Source organism: Lissotriton helveticus, chromosome 6, assembly GCF_964261635.1.
Source record: "Lissotriton helveticus chromosome 6, aLisHel1.1, whole genome shotgun sequence".
In the NCBI taxonomy this organism is placed as follows: Eukaryota; Metazoa; Chordata; class Amphibia; order Caudata; family Salamandridae; genus Lissotriton; species Lissotriton helveticus.
Genome location: NC_136067.1, coordinates 111362029 through 111375590, shown reverse-complemented (window position 1 = coordinate 111375590; position 13562 = coordinate 111362029). Strand labels below are relative to the sequence as shown.

The window sequence follows — 13562 nt, the reverse complement described above, 5'->3', positions numbered from 1 at the left end:
CTGATTTAGAAATGGGGTTGACTTTATGTGGTGCAGAGAAAGCTACAAATAGATGCTTTGTTTTGTGATATGATTTGGTCCTATCGATGTAATACAGAAGAGCTCTTTTGACATCTAGTATGTGTAGAGCTCTCTCTGCTACAGAGTCTGGTATTGAAAAACACCCGTAACTCTACAGATTGGTTTAGATGAAAAGGAGTAATTACTTTAGGAAGGAATTTAGGATTAGTCCTTAGAACACCTTTGTTACGGTGTAATTGTAAGAATGGTTCTTGTATAGTGAAAGCTTGAATCTCACTAACTTTTCTGAGAGGTAATAGCAATGAGAAAAGCTGTTTTCCATGTGAGAAATTTCACTTCACATTTGTGTAAAGGTTCAAAAGGGGGTCCCATGAGCCTGGTAAGAACAATGTTTAGGTTTCACCCTGGTGAGGGTGGTAACCTAGGAGGAATAATTATTTTAAATCTTCCATAAAAGCTTTTATTACTGGTACTCTAAACAACGACATATGTTGTCTGTTATTTAGGTATGCCGCAATGGCTGCAAGATGTAAGCGTATAGATGAATATGCTAGATTACATCTCTGCAAATGGAGAAGGTAACAGATAATATTTTGGATGGAAGCATCTAAAGGATCAATTTGATTATTAGTGCAATAAATGGCAAATGTTTTCCATTTAGCAGCATAGCAAGCTCTAGTAGTAGGTCTTCTGGCTTCTTTACTGATATTCATAGAGTCTGGTGGCACTGAAGGTAACCAAACTCTAAGACGTCAGGAGCCAGATCGCCAGATTCAGTTGACTTGGATCTGGATGCATGATGTCTCCATGGTTCTGCGTTAGCATGGATGGTGTCAGAGACAGTTTTTGGTGTGGAACTAGAGAAAGTTCTAGCAGTGTGGTGAACCATGGTTGGCGTGCCCAGGTGGGAGCTACCAGGATTAGTTTGAGAGACTGTGGTCTGTGCTTGCGTACCACTCGTGGTATTAGTGGGATTGGCGGAAAAGCGTACGCAATTCTGCCTGACCAGTTCATCCATATCGCATTGCCCTTGGACAACGGGTGTGGAAACCTGGTGGCGAAGGTTGGGCATTTTGCGTTTTCGTGTGTGGCACACAGGTCTATGTCTGGATGACCCCACTTGTGAAAAAACGGTTGAAGAACTTGCAGATGTAGTTCCCATTCGTGAATCTGTTGTGTCTGTCGACTTAACAGATCGGCTAGCTGATTGTGCACTCCTGGAAGGTGTTCTGCAAGCAGATGTATCTTTTGTGGAATTGCCCATCTCCAAATGTTTTGTGCAAGCTGGGACAGCTGCGGGGAATGTGTGCCTCCTTGTTTTTGTATGTAGTACATGGCTGTGATGTTGTCCGTCGGGATTAAGACAGCTTTGTTCCGTATGTGCACTTGGAAGGACTTTAGTGCAAGGAAAATCGCCAGCAACTCTTGGTGATTGATGTAAAGCACCTTTTCTTGAGCTGTCCATCTTCCCTGAGTTGTGTGGTGGAGCAGATGTGCTCCCCATCCTGTCAAGGATGCGTCTATTGTCAGTACTATTTGTGGAACTGGCTCAAGGAACGGCCGCCCTTTGCACAAGTTTTTGGTGTTCCACCACTGCAGAGAGCGATGTGTGCGGCTGCCCACCAACACCAGGTCTGTTAGTTGTCCTTCTGCCTGATTCCACTGAAGTGCTACACATTCCTGCAATGGCATCATGCCTATTAATTGCATGAACACTTTGACTGGGAGAGAGCGTTGGTTTTGAAACCTTGTAACTAAGGCTTGAATGCTCTGTATTCTGGCTGGACTGAGATAAGCTAGAGCTGTACTGGGGTTTATGGTAGTCCTTAGGTATTGATGTACATGAGAGGGCTGGAGATGTGACTTGGTGTAGTTGATTGTAAACCCCAAGTCGTGCAGTGTTTGAATTGTTTGAGATGTGTGTTGGACACACTGATTGAATGACTTGGCTTTTATGAGTCAATCGTCTAAGTATGGGAAGACGTGGATATGTTGTCTTCAGAGATGTGCTGCTACTACTGCGAGGCACTTTGTAAACACTTGTGGTGCAGTTATGACCCCGAATGGAAGGACTTTGAACTGATAGTGTTGTCCTTCTAGTACAAATCTGAGATACTTCCTGTGAGAAGGATGTATGGGAATGTGGAAGTAGGCGTCCTTGAGGTAGTGTGGTTAGGAAATCGCCTTGTTGCAACAATGGGAGCACTTGTTGTAAAGTGATCATGCGAAAATGATCTGAGTGTATATACAGATTGAGAGGCCTTAGGTCTAGAATTGGTGTTAGTGTTCCATCCTTTTGGGGTATTAGGAAACAAAGTGAGTAAACCCCTGTTCCTTGATGTTTTAACGGAACTAGCTCTATTGCATCTTTTTGCAGCAATGAGAGAACCTCTTGTTAGAGCAGAGTTAGATGTTCTGTGGACACTGGACTGTGTGGGTGGTATATGTGGAGGGGTAACTGGAAGCTCTAGGCAGTAACCACACTGGATAATTTGTCTTACCCATTTGTCTGTTGTGATGGAATTCCAGACAGGTAGGAACTGTGTTAGTCTGCCCCCTACAGGAGTGGAAGGCTGTTGGGGGAGCAGAAGGAAGTCACTGTTTTGTGCTGGGAGAGGTTTGATTATTGTTATTTCCTAGACCTCTTCCCTTGTTGTTGTTGCCTCTGTAGCCTCCTCTAAAATATCCTTTATTAGAGAATGTTTGTGTATTTGTTTTAAAGGAAGCTGAATTGTCTGCTCCAGCTTGTTTGGAGCCTCCTCTGTAAAAGGAGCGACTAAAGGAGCGTCTTGCTTGAGTGGACTGCAGAGCACCCATAGACTTGGCCGTGTCAGTGTCTTTTTTCCATTTTCTCCAGTGCTGTGTCTACCTCTGGACCAGACAATTTTTGTTGATTGAATCGTATATTTAAGATTGTAGTTTGCACCTCTTGCTTAAATCCTGAAATACGTAGCCACGCGTGACGTCTAAGGAGGCCACTGGTGTTTATTGTTCTGGATGCAGTGTCTGCTACATCTAGTGCACATTTAATGGAGGCATTTGATAAAAGCTTACCCTCTTGTATGAGGTCATCTGCGTGTGCCTTATATTGGTCAGGTAGATGTTGTAAGAGCTTCTCTAGCTGATCATAGTGAGCCCTGTCGTATCTTGCGAGGAGGGCCTGTGTGTTAGCGATGCGCCATGTATTGCTAGCTTGGGCAGCTATTCTTTTTCCTGAAGCATTTATGATCTTTGATTCTTTATCAGGAGGTGGTGCTTCACCTTGATGTTTGGGAATTTGCTTTTTTCCTAGTGTTTGAAACTACTAGGGAGTCTAAGGGTCGCTGTCCTTTAATGTAGGCAGGATCCTCAGGAGCTGCTCTGTACTTTTTCTCTATCCTTGGGTTTATAATTCTAGCTTTTACAGGATCTTTAAACACTTCTGGTGCATGTTAAATGACCCCTTTAATCATTGGCAGTATTTGCACAGATTTTTGGGAGTGTTCAAAAGTGTCTAGTAAAAAACTCTTCCTCTGCCTCATCTGAATGCATGGTGACCTTGTGATAGATGGCAGCCCTATTAATTAAGTACCCAAACCCAATATTGTCTTCTGGAGGAGAAGGTTTAGATGGATATATATATATATATATATATATGTGGGTCAGGAATATCTGGTACATCCTGTGGAGTTGAATACTCCCGGTCTGATGAACCTGTTGGGTAGGGAAAAGGGTTATCTGGGTCTCTCCCTCCCACCATGCTATACTCATCATCATCAACATCATGAGGAGGAGTATGTTGTGGAGAATGAGGAGGAGAATTTTGAGGTGAAATGTTTTAAGGAAGAGCAGGAGAAGGTGATACAGGAGAAGAAGGGTGCATATGAGATGTGGCAGAGTCCTTCTTCTTGACAGGTACTGGAGGTGTAGGTGCTGTATCTGACTTCCTCTTCCTGTATGGTGTAGTGAAAACATGTCCTGTTTCTGGATCAATGTAGATCCTTTTTTGTAAAGGATCTGGTTGGAAAAGCTCCTCTTCTTGAGGCACAGCCTTTGGCGCCGATCTTTTCGGTTCCGAACATGTTTGTTGCTTGTTTTTAGCCTTAGGAGCCGATGTTGAGTCCTTTGGCGTAGATTTTGGCACCGGAGATATTGTCTTTGGAGCCGAACCCTGTTTCGTGGACTTGGAAAGATCGGCAGTAGGCTTTGTTTGTTTCGGCATCAAGAGCATCTGCTTCGGAGTGGAAGCAGTTTTCGGGGCATCGGAAGCAGGCTTCGTTGTTTTTGGAGCCGCTTTGTCTCTCGGAGTCGACGGTTTCAGAGTGTCTTTCGGAACCGGGACTTTTTTGTTTTAGTGCCGAGGGAGCAGGTGGTATCGGCACATGCGGTTTGCTCGGTATGGAGCTACCGGAAGGCTTCATTATTTTCTTCGGAGCCGGGCTCGATGGCGGGGCTTTCGAAGTGTTTTTTTCTGTCTCGACTGGGCCCCGCAAGCGGAGTGTTGACCTTTGCCTACGATTTTGGTGTTTGGGCTGGGGTAGGGGCAGTGGTACTCACGCGTTGACCCCAAGGTATGGAGTCATCTGAGTCCTCTGCCTCGGATACGATCTGGAGATCATCGGAATCTTCCTCCGGGACACATGGACCTTCATCGAAGATATCCACTGCTTCCGGCGCTGATCTCTGCATGTCGCATTGACGGGCCCTCCGATCCCGAATGGTCTTTTTCGATTGAAAGGATGCACAGGCTGTGTAGCTGAATTCGTCGTGTTCTGGCGATAAGCACAGGTTACAGACCTCGTGATGGTCACTGTGTGGACATTTTGCTCGACACTCGGGGCATCTTTTGACTGGCGTCCTTTCCATGAGTTGTAGGCTTCACGGTGAGGGTAAGCCCAACGGCCCGCGTCGATGACCGGATTCGAGCTGATGAAGTCAAGTCGATGTTTATTGATGTTGAAAGTTGTTTGGTGAAGTTTGAAGAAAATTTTACGCGTCTAAGTACTTGAAAAGTAGATTTCGAACCGGAACGGAAAAGTTTCATCCGAACCCAGTGGCGGAAAAAACAATCTAAGGATGGAGCCGATGCCCATGCGCACTATCGTCCAAGGGAGGAGTCACCTATCTCGTGACTAAAAAGACTTCTTCCAAGATGACAACAACATGCAATCAACCGAGCCCAACACCAGGTGGCGATCTAATGCAAAGTGTAGAATCTGCAGCTCGTATGCCTTGAACACACAGTTTTAAAAACGTATTATGAGAAACTATGCAGCACAGGCGGAGCTGTGTAAAACCGACTTTGTGACTTTCTTTGATAATTTACGATTTCCACAATTAACGGCAGATCAACAGGAAGAATGAGAAAAGCCCATAACAAAAGCGGAAATTAGAGCAGCGATCAAACAACTTCCCTGCAACAAAACAACATGTATGGACGGATTACCGATAGAGTTTTACGCAGTGTATGCCGCATTGCTGGTTCCTCACTTACAGAACCTATATCAAGTCTCGCTAGACACAGGCTCCCTCCCACCTCCTACGCAGTAGTGGTTTAGCTGATGAAACCGGGAAGGGACAGCAAAGATATGGCAGGACCCTGATCACGGTTAAACACAGATTATAAGATTTTAAGAAAGTTATTAGCGAACAGAGTCCTCCACCTTATGCCCAAACTAATACATATGGATCAGTGTGGGAAGGTACCTAGCAGATGCACAGCCCTTAATATTAAGACGACCACACCAGGTCATGACACAAGCAACATTAACAGTCAACATGCAAGGCTGTGTATCTCTAGATTTACGCCAGCGTTTGACTCGCTTTTCTGGAGCTACATGCTCCGTGCTCTCTCGAAATTTGGACAACCAGATGCTTATGTAAGATGGGTTAGTCTCCAATATACGAACCCCACAGCACGTGCACGTACTCATATTTCACAACAATACACAGTAGCGAGAGGCACTAGACAAAGGTGTCTGTTTTCACCTTTATTATTCATACTATTTAGCTCTCGAACCGTTAACTATCAAATTACGTACCATTGCGACGCACAAAGGAATAAGACTGGGAAACGACATGCGTCTTATCTCGGCATATGCGAATGATTTAATATTATATTTTAATGATCTTAAAGCGGATCATGAACCAATTCCCACAATATTTAATAAATTTCAAGTACTGTCTGGGCTATCAATAAACAAGACCAAATCATATACGTATTTTTTTGCAGACACCACTCAAGCAGACCCACTGCGATTTAGCCACTGGACGTTCCAAACAGCCGCAGTCACCTTTAGATACCTTGGCATTCAGATATATAAAGAAACGTTGGTGGATGGTAACTTGAACCTGGCAATTACAGCTCTTAAAGGGCAAATACCATTCTGGACATCCCTGCCGCTCTCAGTAGCATGGAGTGTAGCTATTGCCAAATTGGTGATGCTCCCTACACTGCTTTACTATTTTACAAACTTACCAATTATTATTCCTGCCCATATATTCAAGACGCTGGATACTCTACTGATTGAATTGATCTGGGGGACTGGATGCAGAAGAATAGGATTATCAAAACTCCAATTAGATACAAAACATGGGGTTTTGGAGGTACCAGATATGAAAGCCTATTGCTATGCGAGCCACTTACAATGGCTGGCATATTGGATAGCAGGTCGCAATCTGCAAGAGATAGCCATGACTAATCTGGATTGGGAAAAGAGGTAATTGCACCAGCTTCTGATGCGAAATAGCAAGATCCCAACGATCGTGTCTACATTGTTAAATATTGCATTGAGGTACTTGAAGAATGCGCTTCAATATACAAAAGGTATTGGTTCCCTATGCTCCCAACATCCCATTAATGGGCCTCCCTGTACAGCTAGAGACAGTAACATCGCAACATATATCTAGATGGGTGGAAGATGGAGTGAGCACAGTGGGAGCGTTATTTATGGATAATACACTAATTACACACGATACATTTGTAAGGAAACAGGGAGTGCCAAATACATTATTTCTATTATATGCGAATATTGTAAGGTATGTTCGAGCCACATGGGCCCCAGAAGGGACAGAGACCCCGACACATGCGTTAGTACACATGCAGTACCTCATGGGTAATGGTAGTCATCTGACCAGATGGTTATATCAGGGAATCAGAACGCATGCTGCAATTTCACTGCAGACACTCCGTGATAAATGGAATGCCGACATAGGCCGAGAAGTGACAGACAAGAAGTGGGGGCATATGCTGGAATACCAGAGGAAGGTTTAGAGAAACCCAAAATTCTAATTTATACAGCTCATGCTAACACACCAAGCCTTTTTGACACCCCACCAACTAAGTTTGATGTTTCTAGACACAGTAGCCACATGTCCTCGATGCCATGCCTCCAATGCAAATTTGCTACATATGCTGTGGACTTGTGCAAAACTGACGCACTACTGGACAGCAGTACAAACCATATTAAATGCAGTTGCCCCCGGGGGTAAATGAGGACCCACTAGAATACTGCATGCTGGGTCTGAATCCTAGATGGAAGAAAGGAGACCCTAAAAGTAAATTTGCAAACCTGGCATTGATACTAGCTAAACGGACAATAACAATGTGGTGGAAAGCGGAAAAACTGGTACAATGAAGTAGTTAGGTGGGGTAAGGCTGAAAGCGCGGAGCTCACACGAGAGGAACAGAGAGGACTACGGAAAAATCTATTTAGATGGAATGGAATGCTACAGGAATTTATAGCGACAGAAACACACACACTGCAGCATAAATGATACTATACCGTTAACACGATCAAGGGAATTGCTTATCAGATGAGATAAGGATGATGTATTATTATACCATATGATTGGTGTTCACTACTGGAAGTGTGATTCAAACTTGTAATTGTGAGACGTTTAATTGCTGTAGGAAACAGATAAATGTAAGGATAGAGCGGAGTCTGTGCGGGGGGAAGGGAGGGGGAGGGACATAGTTAATTTGTTGCTGTTGTGGGCGGGGAGGGGATGACTAGATTATTATAATCGTTATAATACATTATATGTACTAAACTACTGGAATCATAACGGACGCTATAAATAATGGACAGAAAACAGGCGCAAATTATTGAATTGTACTATTGATGAACCAGTGCTTGATATAACTATGTTTATGATTTTATTGGATTATTGGCATTGAAGCGATATAATGTACCACAAAATGAAGGAAATGTTTGTATCAAGGAAATTAATAAAATCTGTTCAAAAAAATAAATATGATGTCACTTTAAACTTTGGGTTTGCTTTGTAAAGGTTAGTTTATTGCATTATATAGGCTGTAATGTACCTGCTGTAAAAGTCTGCATGTAAAGACCAGTTTCACATTAAAGCACAAGTTACTTACCTTCGGTAACGATATAGCTGTAAGAAACATTAGTTAGCATTAGATTCCTTACCTTACAAGTGGCTCAAAAGGATGCGCACATCAGATAAGTAAGAACAAGATTCAAATCCCACTGAGGCATAACGAAAGGAACAAGAGGAAACATGTGTGTGATGCCTTTCAAGAATCTATTTACAACCGGGGACTTGAAAAGAGAAGGCTGATCAGGAAGCCTAAAGAAGGCTGAAATGGTCAAAAGATAGCCCTTGATAGTGCCCAGAGCAGAGCCCTGCTGGGCCAGAGAAAGACGAAAGAGGAGAACCTCTGAAAGAGAGGCAGAGAGAGGATTCACAGCCTTTGCTGTGCACCAGGCCACAAATGTATTCCACCTGCAGGCGTATACCGTTTTTGTAGAGGGACGCCTGGCTGCCAGAATGATATCAGAGACTTCAGGAGGCAAGTCCGATGGCCTCAACTGTCGCTGCTCAATCTCCACGCATGGAGGTGGAGTCTGGACAGGTTCGGGTGGAGGACCGTCCCCTGCTGCTGCGACAGAAGGTCCTCCTGAAGAGGCAGTCGAATCGGGGGATCGATTGACATACTGAGTAGCTCGGGATACCAGTGCCTTCGTGCCCAGTCCAGAGCAACAAGGATGACTTGGGCCTGGTTGTGCCTGATCTTCTTCAGCACTCTGGACAGAAGTGGTATAGGCGGAAAGACGTACAACAGACCGCAGCTCCACTCGCGACGAAAAACATCTTCGAGCGAGTGCCGCCTTGGAAATTACAGCACGCAGAACTGATGACATTGTGCGTTCTCTTCGGTGGCGAATAGATCTAACCAAGGCTCTCCCCACTGCAGAAAGAGACCTTGCGCCACGTCCGAGTTCAGACGCCATTCGTGATCCATCATGCACCGACGGCTGAGTTTGTCCGCTCTGGTGTTCAGGGAACCTGCCAGGCGTTGAACCATCAGGGTGACGCCCTGATGTTCCAGCCATGTCCAGAGGCGCAGAGCCTCCTGACATAGGGTCCACGACCCCACCCCGCCCTGTTTGTAGCAATACCACATGGCGGTAGTGTTGTCCGTGAACACCTGCACTACACTTCCCCGGACAGTCTGATCGCCCGCAGCTCCAGAAGGTTGATATGGAGCCGGGACTCCGCCGGAGACCAGAGGCCTCTGATCTCCGCCTCTCCCATGTGGCCCCCCCATCCCAGGAGGGACGCATCCGTCACCACTGCGTGCTCCGGTTGGGGAAGGGAGAGGGATCTGCCTCTGATCCAATTGCGGTCCGTGAGCCACCACTGCAACTGTCTCGCAGTGCCCTCCGAGATCAGGACGTGGTCAGACACTTAGCCCTGATGCTGTGCCAACTGGAACTTCAGGTTCCGCTGCAGAGCCCGCATCCGCCATCTGGCGTGATGTACCAGCAGGATGCAGGAAGCCATCAGCCCCAGAAGCCGTAGGATCAACCTGACCGAAACTCGGGATAAAGGCTGAAAGATTGGAATCAGAGCCTGAATATCCAGAACCCGCTGCTCAGGAGGATAAACTCGAAACTGCGCGGAGTCCAGAACCGCTCCGATGAAGAGGAGCTTCTAGTAGGGAAGGTGTGACTTCGGCATGCTGATGGAGAACCCCAGCGAATGCAGGAGGTCGGCCGTAGTCTGGAGGTGGGAGACGACTGTCTGGGGCAAGCTCGTCTTCAATGACCAGTCGTCGAGATAAGGGAAGACTGGAACCCCTAATCTGCGCAGATGAGCTGCGACCACCGCCATCACTTTTGTGAAAACCCGAGGGGCACTGGTGAAACCATAGGGGAGCATGGTAAACTGAAAGTGCTCGTGGCATAGCGTGAACCGCAGGTAGCGCCGGTGGGCCGACAGGACAGTAATATGGAAATAGGCGTCCTGCAAGTCCAACGCTACCATCCAGTCTCCGGGGTCTAGGGCAGCCAGGACCTGAGCTACAGTCAGCATCTTGAACTTCTTCCGGAGGAAGCCGTTGACGCTCCAGAGGTCCAAGATAGGACGCAGGCCTACTTCTGGCCCAGGAACGCGCTTGATGGCCCCCTTGGCCAAGAGGGCCTTAACTTACTCCTGCAGAAGTTGCAAGTGATCCCCCGATATGCGGTGGCACTGCGGTTGCATGGCTGGAGGGGTCGCCTCGTAGGGGAGGTAGTAGCCCCTTTGGACGATTTGCAGCACCCACCTGTCCGAAGTGATGGAACGCCAGTGGAGTAGGTGATGGCAAACCCTGCCTCCTACTGCCGTGGAATGGGCCTGAAAGCTCGGACTAGGAAGGCTTTGAGGCAGATGCTGCGGGAGCGGATGTGGACTGACTGGCACTCTGACCCCCGGCGCCGCCAAGGTGGGCTCCATGTCCGCGACCGCATTGAGGTTGGTTCTGCGGCATGTGGCTGGACGAATGTGTGGGGGCGCCCCTTCCATGGCCACGAAAGGGACGAAAAGCAGAAGTTTGCTGGCGCTGGCCCGACAGGCCCAAGGACTAGGCCGTAGCCCTGGAGTCCTTAAACCGCTCAAGCGACGGCCATCAAAGGGCATATGCAGGAGTGTGTTCAGTACACCTTCTGAAAAATTGGCGGACCTCAGCCAGGCATGGCGACTAATCGCCACCGTCGTTGAAATCGCCCTGCCAAGCGAGTCCCTAGTGTCAAGTCCACATCGGATGGAATACCGTGCTGCGTCCCGCCCCTCAGCAAGAGCCTGGGCGAGCCATGTCTGAGTCTCCTCAGGACACTGGGGCAGCACGTCCGCCACCATATCCCACAGAGAGTGGGAATAATGGCCCAAAAGGCATGCAGTGTTGATGGACAGCAATCCTAGGCTGACCGAGGAGAACCGTTTTTTGCCACAATGATCTAGTCTTTTGGATTCCTGATCCGGGGGAGCGGTCGGGAATGCGCTCTGGGACGTGGAGGCCTGGATCACCAGACTCTCTGGAGTGGGATGTACGGACAGAAAGCAGGGGTCGGCCGGAGCCGGGCGGTGGCGTCGGGCCACGTTCCGATCCACAGGTGACACTGTGAAGAGCTTGGACCAAGTGTCCATCAGAACGTCAGTGAGGGCCTCATTTAACGGCAGCAGAGGCTCTGAAGAGCTTACTGGCGGTTGAAGCACCTTGGTGAGGAGATTAGTCCTCATGGCCGCTGCAGGTAGCTCAAGAGCCAGGGCCTTGGCTGCCCTGCGCAATACCACAGCTTAAGTAGCCCCTTCCTCCGTAGCCATGAAGGGAGAAGAGAGAAATCCAGTGTCAGGCGACGTGCATAGACCACTGGCACCCACCAGCTCATCTGCCCAGTCCTGACTTAACTGGAACTGTTGTGCCAGAGGGTCCTCGGACCCCTCCCAGTCCTCCCCTTCATCCGTGTCCTGATAAACATGCATAAATGACGGAGCCGGGTCATAGGTAAAGGACTCACCCACTGAAGCTGCAGATGGCGCCGTTACGATGCTGTATCCGGACCGGGGCTGAAACCAGGGACGGTGTCGTCCAAGGACGGCGCCGGTGGCGGCACCGTGGGGGTCGGCGCCAGCGGAGGAGTCATAAGGTGAACTGGCGTCGACCGGGATCCAGGCCTGGATCCCATGGGGTACAGCTGCGTCGGGACCGGAGTCGTTGACGGCACAGGGGCCGAAGCCGCCGGTATGCTAGGAGCCCCAGTCGGGCCTGCGGGGCCCAAAGACTCGACAGCGGGAAGAGAGACCTCATGGCCACGAGGAAGTCTCGAATCTCACCCAGAGTCGCATTGAGTCCAGGGACCAGAGGGTGTGGGACCGGATGCAACTCCGGCGGGTCGCGCGAGGGGCGGAAGAAGAGCGATGACGCTTCTTTGACTTCTTCTTGCCTTGCCTCGACTTACCCGAGTGCAAGGACTTGGATCCCGACGAACGGTGATGACTTCGGCTCCGTGACCGGTCCCTTGACTTCCTCCTCGAGTGGCGCGGAGCCGACTGCCGAATCACGAGTAGCTTGCGGGACCGCTCCCTCCTAGCTTTCGACGTCATGGCCCGGCAGTCGGGGAACGACTTGTCATCGTGGTCGGCCCCCAAACATTAGAGACACCGGAGGTGGGGGTCCGTAACCGACATCAGTCGGTGACAGGCATCACACGGCTTGAAACCCGGCATCCCTATTGGCACCGGGAGTCGAAGTCGACTCAAAAAAGATAGACAACATTGTCCAAAAAGTTAGTCAAAAAATTACTAAGGGTATGCTCTTTCCGGATCTGCGCTTGCTGGCGTAGAAAAAAAGAACTGACGTCAGCACGCGAGGGCATCTTCTAAGTACTCCAGCGACGTCATTCCGGCGATCACGACTCCGACGCCGGACGCTGAGGTGCAGACAACGCCTACCAACGCGCAGGGGTAGGGGTACTGCTGACAAAAACTTTCCAGATCTAGTCTGACGCCTGGGGATATTCTAAGGTAAGGAATCTAACACTAACGTGTTTCTTTCAGATCTGATCTTACGATACAGAACGGAGGTTACGAAACGCAATGTGTACATGTGAATGCGTTTCTTTTTCCACTGTTTTCTTACTCTATGTCTGATATTAGAATGCACAGTAAGATTAGGGGAAATACTGCCAGTGCATCCATTGAAGAAAAGACCATACACTGATTCAACAGTTCACAGAACTGCAGTGTCCAATGGAAGTGGAGGGCAGACTTCCAACCAGGCATGTCCAAAGTCATACCTAGCTGCAGGGGAGAATATCAGTCATAAAACTTCATATATAACCTTGCGCGAGACTTGCCGAACACCTCATAACCAAGAGAAAACAGACCATTGCAAGGTCTTTTGTAATCAGGTGGGAAAATGTGTATCTGCACCTATTTGATGGAAGAAAATTAGAACAGAGTATGGAAGATTGTAAAATAAGAGGGAAGATTAATGAGGTACTGGAAAAAAGGGAACAAGAGTTAAATAGTCATAGTGGAACTAAGGGATATATAAAGAAACACAGATTGACAAACCAATACAGTAGAGGAAAAAAAGTCCCACAAAGGTAAGGAAAGAAAAGGCCTTTAGGGTAGTGATGGGGGTGGTGGGTAGATCCTTGGTATGTAACAGTGGCCTCTGGGGGAAAGATCTATTAAGAGATGTATGTTGCTTTTCACAAGAGGTTGATCCCAAAGAGCCTCCAGGAAAATCAAATTCGTTTGAAGCTAAA

General features: G+C 47.9%; 1 protein-coding gene across 2 annotated transcripts in view; it reads right to left on the bottom strand.

Moving 5' to 3' along the window:
• LOC144762304 (exportin-5-like) overlaps positions 1-13562 on the bottom strand; it is a 2548278-nt gene that overhangs the window by 1087716 nt on the left and 1447000 nt on the right. The gene's annotated exons all lie outside the window — the stretch shown is intronic.